The sequence below is a fragment of the Paramisgurnus dabryanus genome, chromosome 1, assembly GCF_030506205.2.
Source record: "Paramisgurnus dabryanus chromosome 1, PD_genome_1.1, whole genome shotgun sequence".
In the NCBI taxonomy this organism is placed as follows: Eukaryota; Metazoa; Chordata; class Actinopteri; order Cypriniformes; family Cobitidae; genus Paramisgurnus; species Paramisgurnus dabryanus.
In genome coordinates this window covers 11,769,999-11,780,215 of record NC_133337.1, presented here as the reverse complement: position 1 = coordinate 11,780,215, position 10,217 = coordinate 11,769,999, and positions in this window count along the sequence as shown.

Sequence of the window (10,217 nt, the reverse complement as noted above, 5' to 3'; positions counted from 1 at the left end):
TGTGGAGCTTGACTAACGTTGTCTGCCATGTTTGGCACAGCATTTGAATTGTGCAGCATTAAAGGCACAGACGCTGATTAGTGGTGCTGATGTCACAATAATACATTTTTATTTTAATGCATTTTATTGCTGTTTGTTTATTATAAGTTCAAGTCATTGTCGAGTCTTCCCCTTCAAGTCAAGTCTCAAGTAACTTGTTCTCAAGTCAAAGTCAAGTCATTTTCATACTTTAATCAAGCAAGTCGCAAGTCCTGAAAATTGTGACTCGAGTAAAATCATGTGACTCGAGTCCCCACCTCTGTAATATACGTACACTATATGTGCCTGTCATTAACTTACACTTGCTTGAATGTACCACACACTTACCCTGTATATACAATTTGTAAGTAGAGTATTTTATCTTGTTAGTTACAGTATACATACACTATATGTGCCGGTACTTACCATGTACATACAATTTGTAAGTATATTAGTGTTTGTTATTAGTTAATATATACGTCGTATACTATATGTGCCTGTCATTAACTTACACTGGCTTGCAAGTAACACACACATACAATTTATATACAATTTGTAAGTTAAGTAGTGTTTGTTATTAGATATCATTTATGTACACTATAATTGCCTGCCATTAAACCACACTTGCCTGTAAGTACTAAATACTTATTTTGTACATTCATCTGTAAGTACAGTAGTGTATCTTGTGTATCAAAGGTAAGTACTACATATTTGTCTGTAAGTACAACATATTTACCATACTGTATATGTACAAGTACACATACTGTAAAATAAAGTGCTAAATAATTTTAACGGTTAACTCCTAAAATGAATGAAATAACATAGCCTTCTGAATCGCCAGTGTTTGCATTTTTTGCTTATTTCATTTAAACTTGTTCTACAGATATTTGTACCCGAGTTATTTAAAAAGTAGTGTTTGTTATTAGATATAATTTATGTACACTATAATTGCCTGCCATTAAACCCCACTTGCCTGTAAGTACTAAATACGTATTTTGTACATTCATCTGTAAGTACAGTAGTGTATCTTGTGTATCAAAACTAAGTACCACATATTTGTCTGTAGGTACAACATATTTACCATACTGTATATGTTCAAGGTAAGTACACTACTGTAAAATAAAGTGCTTAATAATTTTAACGGTTAACTCCTAAAATCAATGAAATAACATAGCCTTCTAAACGGCCAGTGTTTGCATTTTTTTTTTGCGTATTTCATTTAAACTTGTTCTACAGATATTTGTACCCGAGTTATTTAAAAAAAAATAGGTTCAAATAGATCAGTCAAATCTTTATGACCACCTGCCTAATATTGTGTAGGTCCCCCTTTTGCCAAAAACACCCCTGACACATCGAGGCATGGACTCCACTAGACTAGGGATGCACCGATCCGACTTTTTCAGTCCCAATACCGATGCCTGGGCTTTGTATATCTGTCGATACCCGATACCAATCCGATACCATTGTTGAATTAATAATAAAATTGTTAAATGTGTAAAGTGCTTTCTGCTACATTTAGTATAATTTTACATTTAAAAAAACAATAATTTAAAATGATTTACAAGTTACAAGAACATTAATAATTAATCATGGCAGGGTTTAGCACAGTGGTTCTCAACTCCAGTCCTCGGGACCCACTACTCTGCACATTTTGGATGTCTCTCATATCTGACACACTCAGTTCAGTTCATGGAATCTATCCTAACGAACTGATGATCTGAAACAGGTGTGTTAAATAAGGGAGACATGCACAATATGCAGAGCAGTGGGTCCCGAGGACTGGAGTTGAGAACCACTGGTTTAGGAGAACATGTAGTAGGCATGTTTGATCAAATAAATATGCTAAATATATTTTCCTTAATTGCGCAAAACGACTTTAGTGTGCAGATGGTTATTTTGGGAATTATACGCTTGACCGCCCAGTCAACACTTTGATCTCTCAGTGAAGTCACCATGAGCTTACAAGATCCTCAAAATGTTGTCACAATGTGTGGGTCACAGTGAGCTAAAATTGTAACCACGCATGTTGTTCCTTAAGTAATGTTTACGATCATCCTGCCTTCAGATGATGTTGAAAACGGGGGTTTGTAATGATGATAAGCAGAAATGGTTCAATCAAAATGTCCTTAAAATGTCCTCTTCTTCTCCGCGTTGGCACCACTGATCTATATAAATGACTGGATTGCACATAGAATGCTTAAAGGGGACAGAGAATGAAAAACCATTTTTACCTTGTCTTTGTTGAATAATGGTAGTCTACCCACATTTACAAACATACAAAAAGTGCTAAACATCTCAGCCTCATAGAAATTCCTCTTTTAGAAATGTCAGCCAGAAAACGGCCCAATCTGAAAAACTGATGCTTATGACATCACAGGCATCTCACTGCCCCTCCACTTTAAAATAATTGGCTACATTTTTTGAGTGGCAGCAAAGTCAGCCAATCAGTAATGAGATTGCAAGTTAAGCTAGTAGGGGGAGCCAAATAGGTGCAAAACCACTTGTTTAAAATCCCCCACCCTAATAGAGCTATCTGAGAGAGGTTTTTAGAAAGCTTCTAAGGCATTACAGACCCAAACAAAAACATTTTTGTCTATATGTCACATCACAAAACAAGGATAAATACTTCGTTCACTCATTCTATGTCACCTTTAATGTAACATCTTGAGGTGAAGCCAGCGTAGAGTTCGAGCGGCCACCTTGGTATACCCAACTGGCAGAGGGCGTCATTGACTTCCATTCAAAATCATTATCTTAATTCACCCGCTTTACAGTGTATCAGTCACACAAGATTAATTTTTGGGATATGTGTACGTAAATTAATTGTTAATTCTGGTGTTTTTTGCAATGTTTGTGTTTTCAATCGGGCAGGATAATGGATTTATAAAAAAAACCGTTAAGATAAGTGTGTCTGCTGCATTATGTTAATGACACGGGTATAAATAAAGTTTTTTGACATTCAGCTACACGGTCAGCGTTATTTCTCTGAATAAGTTTACGTAATTTGTAAGTTTAGATAACATAATTACAAAAACAGCAAATTATTGCATGCACATACTGTACAAAGCATGATTATTTATTTAGATTTCAGAATGAGCACGTTTGTCATTATATGCTGCGGTCTGTCTGCTGATCTGGTACTGTAATAAAGATGAATGTATAATAACTGATTAAAAAGCAAAATGTAAAACTTTCTGTAAATAACTATGTACATGCTTAGGACGTTTGCGTTGTAATAATGTACAGGGTTACTTCAGATATAAAAACGAAGACTAGTAAAGTTTTATCATTTAAATCTGCTAACCTCCAATGATTTAATAGAATGTTTGGGCATACTAACATGGCGGCGCGGTGGCTTCACAATTGTGACGTCATGCGCAATCCAGTCATTTACATAGATCAGTGGTTGACACACAGGTCAGCCATAAAAGAGTTGTCCAAGAAGCCTTATCAGATTGACTGGACACTTGCTAATGTTAACCCACCAAAATCCAGTCCAAATGTAGCAATAGGGGAGGGGTCTGGAATGCTTTGTTGGACGCTGTTTACTAAACTTACAAACAAATATTTTGTGGTGCTCTTGAGTATCAGAATAGGAATCCCAGGTGAAAAAGAAATATATTTAAATAGTATTTTTTGGGACATACTTAATATATTTAAAAGCTACTATACTAAATGCATATTAAATGTATTATATTGAACCCACTTCAAATATATTAAATGCATTTCAAGATATATTTAAAGTCAATTTTAATCTATTTGCATTATATTTAATATATTGAAATTGTGTTAAATTGGAACAACTTCAAATATATTTAGTGCAATTTAAGTGTACTTCTTTAAAATTCATTTGAAATGCACTTCTCATACACTTAAAAATACAGTTAGAATACATTTAAAGCTTAATTTAACTGTGCTTTAAGAACACTTTAATAGTACTTCAGCATATTAGAAATATACTAGCATTACATTAATAGAAATGTATTAGCATTACACTACTATTTTATTATAAAGCTGTTTTTAATATTTAAAATGTTATATTAAAATCATTAAATATTAAGACACATACACAGATTTTGAATACAGAACAATTTAATATACTTCATATTGTGTTGTGTACATTACAAAAATATCTAAAGTAAATTAATCAAGCACAGAGACATACATAATCTCTTGACCAAAGAGAAACAATATAAAACAAATATCAGAGAAATGCAATTACAGAGCTACTTCTATCAAATTGAACAACATTTACATTAAATGTATTAATGAAAAGTACACTATGAATATGCAATCACTAAATATTCATAAGCAATGATTATATAATAATCATAATGTAATTCTCTGCATAAAAAGTTACTGAAAAAAAAATGTTTAAGTGCAATTTAAAGACGGAGTGCACAATGTTTGAAAAACGCTTTGGAAAAGGAAATTGGACAGACTACACTCTAAAAAACGTTGGGTTAAAATTAACCCAACTTGGGTTGTTTTTCAACCCAACGCTGGGTTAAATATGGACCAACCCAACGCTGGGTTATTTTAACCCAACAAGTTGGGTTGATTTTTTAACCCATCTGTTGGGTAGAAATAACTTTTTGTTGGGTTGAAACAACCCAATGTTTGGTTAATGTGTTTAAAGCTGAAATTTTGTGGTTTAAATTGCTTTCATACCTTTCATTGTGGTGTCTATAAATAACAAAGCATAGATTTAATTGAAAAAGAATATTTATTGCACATGAACAATACAAGAGTACATAGCCCTATACAAACAATCAACTTTCTGATAAAAAAATATATTAGTTTTATATATCATAATCTAAAATGACAGATACCCAGTTAACATTACAGTTAGATCAAGTAAAAAGTTGTACAAGTAAGGGATAATGTATTGGCAGCATGTCATCACAGAAAAAAGCCCCAACAGTTTCTTCAGGACAAATGTCACGAACACATTTAATCATTTGTAAATTTAATGTCGGATATGTAATTAATAGTCATTGATATTTAATTTTTGTGTAATATTAAACAGTACCTGTCAAAATTATTTGCAGCATCAGAGTTTTTAGTTTTGAGCAGTAGTAGAATGTCTCAACTGGCCAATCAGAATCTAGCATTTTAGAGAACCGTGTAATAAGAAATGGTTAATGTAACACATAAGATCAACACAAAGTTGCACAAACAGTCAATATATGATCAACATGAATTATCACCTTAGAAAGGGATTCTGTTCTGTCTTCAAAAACACCCACACTGATGTGCACTGCTTGGTAAAATTAATGTCCAAAACATAAAAAAAAGTTTAAAACATGTCAACATCACCAAGGAGGGTGTATTGCTGGAGTGACTGTCTGTCAAAAACAACGAAGGCTTGATGGCAGAGATCGCCATCTTCCAATCCAAGGACAAATGGGAATGGTTTTGTCACATCAGCCTCTCAGAAGAATGCAACCATGTTGGTCCCAACCTGTTGAAACAGACAAAACACTTGCATTATTTATTATATTATTATACAAAACTAAACAATTCATATTTCATACACACAAATGTACCATCTTGTTTTATTGTCATGAAATGTATACATTTCTGTTTTACTTCAATAACCTTACAATGAACTCAGATTCACAGTAATTTCAGATTCTGCCACGTCACTTTACCTGGCAGTAAGCCCAATTTTTTAGATTTTGCAACAACCTGCATACTTTCCTTTATTACTTAATATAGCCAACACTTTATTAGCCTATATTATGTAACGAATACAGGGCTGGACATTAACGTTTGTCCCTTAAGTTAATGTTTTAGAATTGCGAGTGAAAGACAATTTTTCTTGTCCGAGTTTTTTTCTATTCCTAATTGTAAACATGTCTTCTTGCTAGTTCACAAACAAAATATTAAATATTTTAGGTTGCTTGCAAAGCAAAGTGTGCAATACTTCCATTACTTACATAGACTTAAGATTTTCTTCCCACTTTTGTAGACAGGAGTTGGAATATCATCATGGGGTTCTGTAGAGAGTAATGTTTAGTTTAAATTAGTAACTTTATTGTCATAATACTCAGCAAACAACTATTGTATTACCAAGTGTACCTGGAGGTTATTTGTTGGTGCTCCTGGTTCTTGGCTGTGAAGTTGCAGGATTCTGTCTGTAAAATGAAATGCCCAAGTTTAAATTAAAGAAATAGTTCGGCCAAAAATGATATTAAACTTATGATTTACTCACCCCCAAGCCATCCGAGATGCATATGTCCATCATTTTTCAGACTAACACATTTTCAGTTATTTTAGAAAATGTTTTAGATCTTTCAGTTAATCAAATGTAAAGTTATGGGGTCCACTCCTTCAAGTCCAAAAAAATGTGCATCCATCCTTCACAAAATAAATCCATATGGCTCAGCGATGATAAACAAATACATTTTGAGGGTAATCCATGCAGTGTTGTTGTAGAAACATAACAAAAATAACTAGCTTCTGCTAATGCCGCCATCTTGGTTGCGTCCACAATCAAGATGAGAGCTGTGCTGAATACAGAGGAGTCTAAGATGGCGGTATTACCGGAAGCTAGTTATTTTTGTTTATAAAGTTTTAAATATGGATATTTCTACAACAAAACGGCGTGGATTACCCTCAGAAGACCTTTGTTTAACATCCTGGAGCCGTTTGGATTTCTTTTGTGAAGGATAGATGCACATTTTTTGGACGTGAAGGAGTGGACCCTGTAACTATACATTTGATTAACTGAAAGATCTAAAACATTTTCTAAAATATCTCAAAATGTGTTCGTCTAAAAAATGATGGACATATGCATCTCGGATGGCTTGGGGGAGTAAATCATGAGTTTAATATAATTTTTGGGTGAACTATTCCTTTAATCGTGCAACCTTACATACCACTTTTGAAAATGACATACTCACAGCAAAATAAGCAGGAATTCTTAATAAAGAAATGCTTTGATATGCCTCATTGTAATATCAACATATAACTTTAAATTATAAAAAACAAGTGCATTTTCATGTTACCTGTAAATAACTTTACCTGTAAAAGCTGGTATCAGAACCTCAAAGTACCATTGTTTTAGCTTCTCCGGGAAAAAAATTATCCATCTTTTATCCGTCAGGGTCTGAGGAAAAAGAGCCAAAACTGTGATTTAAGTGGGCATCATTTCTCAGAAATAAAAACATTTGAAAAATACAAAAATGTCTGTAACTTACACAGACCAAATGAGAGTTCACAATGTGTGACCCTGTCTGTGAACTCAAGGCTAAAGTTTCATGATCTAAACATGATATTAAAAGCATCACTTTGATTTCAACTTTTACAACAAACGATTTTTTATTTAAAACGTACACGTTTCTTCCTCATATTAACGTTATATATTTCAAACTGGATTTCTAAACCATTAGAATACGTTACATTCTAACGTTATTTAAATGACGTTTCTAAAATTATCAAAACAAGCCGTGTTTTAGACATATTTCATAAAACGTTTGATCAAACGAAATATTTAAATCATTTAAAAGCAAGCATAAACATAGTTTAGATTTACTGGGCATTACAGACTAGCCAACGGAAGCTAATAACACTTTTAATAAGAGTTATGTCATGTGAACCATCATTTTGCATACTTCTGCATTCAGAAATAGTTTAAATGATTAAAAACAATGATACAAACCTTTTCCTTCAAATAAATCAGAAATAAGTCGATGAAAAACTGTTCATGAATCCTGAGGTAAAACTCCCGCGTATCGTTGCAGTGAGAGCCAGGAGTTCAGCTGAGCCGAGTCTGTGTGGGGGGATGGGAGGAGTTCTCTCTGGGGAAGAACAACACTGACACCAGGTGGTCGCGCCGGGAACATTCCGACTTTGTGTAATTAAATTTTACAATTGGCGTTAACTTTACAAACTGACTGCAAATTTGAACATTATACATATATATTCTCGCCTGAACTTATCTTTAAAATACATTTTGTGGACTAGAGAAAGTAACATTGAGAAACAGCTATATGTATCTATTAAGGTGGCTCTGCTTCAAAATTACCCAACATTTAACCCAACAAGTTGGGTTACACAAAAACTACCCAACACTGATAAAACAACCCAACAAAATAACCCAACTGGCTTAACCCAGCAGTTGGGTTGAAAAAACAACCCAACGTTTTTTAGAGTGTACCAAAACACACTTGTAGCCAACCAGCAGTAAGGGGCGTGTCTACTAACCGACATCCTTGCCGGGGTTGCGTATGTGTGTGGTGGCTCTATCAAAAGAAGGTCCAGATTCTATTGGGGTAGAGACATGTTTGTTTAGGTAATTTCAAATGTTAACATTGGCTTTCAAAAATAGTGCACTCCGCCTTTAACCAACTTAAGATAAACCTATAAAAAGCTGAACTAAAACACAAAACAGTTTAGATGTCACATGTTTAAGTGGAGGGTCACTTCTTCTTGCAAATCAGACACCGTAGTAATTGAAGACTGCTTTATCACATTGTCTGTGAAAAGGAAACAGAATATACCAATTAACCAATAATGAATGAACATTTGGCTATCCATGTTTAAAATAAATTGGCATAGATATGCATGTATGGAAGTTTTGTTAACTTCTCAGTTTACCTTTTAAAGCTTTGACTGTATCCTCATCAAGCGTGTCAGTTTTATCTGTCAGAGCACTCTACAAGTGGGAATGAAGATAGGATTAGAGCAGGCTCATGAAATAAAGCAACCTGTGTGTATTACAGGATATGTTTTACATTGATAATTGTGTTTTATTTGAACCTAGATCATTTTCCATTGTTTGTCTATTGTGGTCTTGCAAACTTAAGGTTCACCTCTGTTTAAGGAGATTTAAGGAAATCAGAAATGATGCCAAACAGGGCTCCAGACTGCTATCAAATGGTGGCATTTTGCCACCTAAATTTGAGAGTGTGCCACTGAATTTTACATCCGGTCGCACATGTGCGACCAGCAAATTTGACCTTTTTTTTGTGATATGACACTGAATTTGAAACAGCACATTGTAGTTTCTGAATCTATAATTAAAGTATTTATTAGTAATACAGTATAAATTAGTAGACATGTGAATATTTGGTTAGCATGTTGTTTTACCGTGTGTGCCCCTAAATTTTCTGGTTGCGCCCCTAAAATTTTCAGTTGCGGGCCACTGTGCTCCTAGTAAAAAAAGTTAGTCTGGTGCCCTGCCAAATGGTATATGCAAGGATGACTAGGCCAAGTCCCTTACAGCTTTACAATAAAAAAAACTGTTTTTACAAGAATAATTCAAAAGGACAGAAATAAGCCACCTGGAATGGATGTGTTGCAAACGTTTTTCTTCACTCCACATTTGTCCCGATTCAAAAATGTCAATAGCAGTTGATCTGAAAAACAACAGGCAGGTAAATGATGATTAATGATTTGGTTTTCTTTTTAAGAATTACTTACCCCGAGTACAATATATTAAGACAATATAATATAATCAAACCCAGCCTCGGCAGTTTTACAATCTCTCATATCTCTTACAATGTCATTTTTGTGTCCAAATGTAATTAGAAATACATTTAAAAATGAACAAAAAGACAATAAGGTTGTCAAGATTGAACTGATATAAACATGAGACATTGAACATTACTGGAGTTATAATAACCATATGGTCATATCATGGTATTTTCAGGTAAGACAGCTCAAACATTCATTTTAAACTAACGTTAGCGTTGCAAGAGAAACATTAGAAAAACTTAAACGTGAACTTTATACGGGAACAAATAGCAACAACAAACTTACCACCAAGAATCTTTCTATGCGCTGTATCTTCATTTGTTCCCGTCTACTTGGGATCTGGTTGGTCATATTTATGTCACTGTGCTAAAAAAAAGAAAGGTTTTAATGATTTAATGACGTTAGTCAGAAAATAAAGATGTTTAAATTACCACACGCAACACAGACATAACGTTACATAAAGAAGCTAGGTTAAATGTAATGTAATGTTTTACTTATTTAATAGTTAACTAAATAAAGAAATGCGAAAATCTGCCATCACTTACCCGTGTGTTGTCTCAATCATCTCCAAACAAAAAGCGAAATACTTTTTCCCTCGACGTCAGATCCACTAAAACTGCCCACATTTTAAATCGAGTTGTTTTATCTTAGTCCTCTGGTGAAATATGATCGCCGATTAATTAAATAAATACGTTTAATGCAGAGTCGCCATCTAA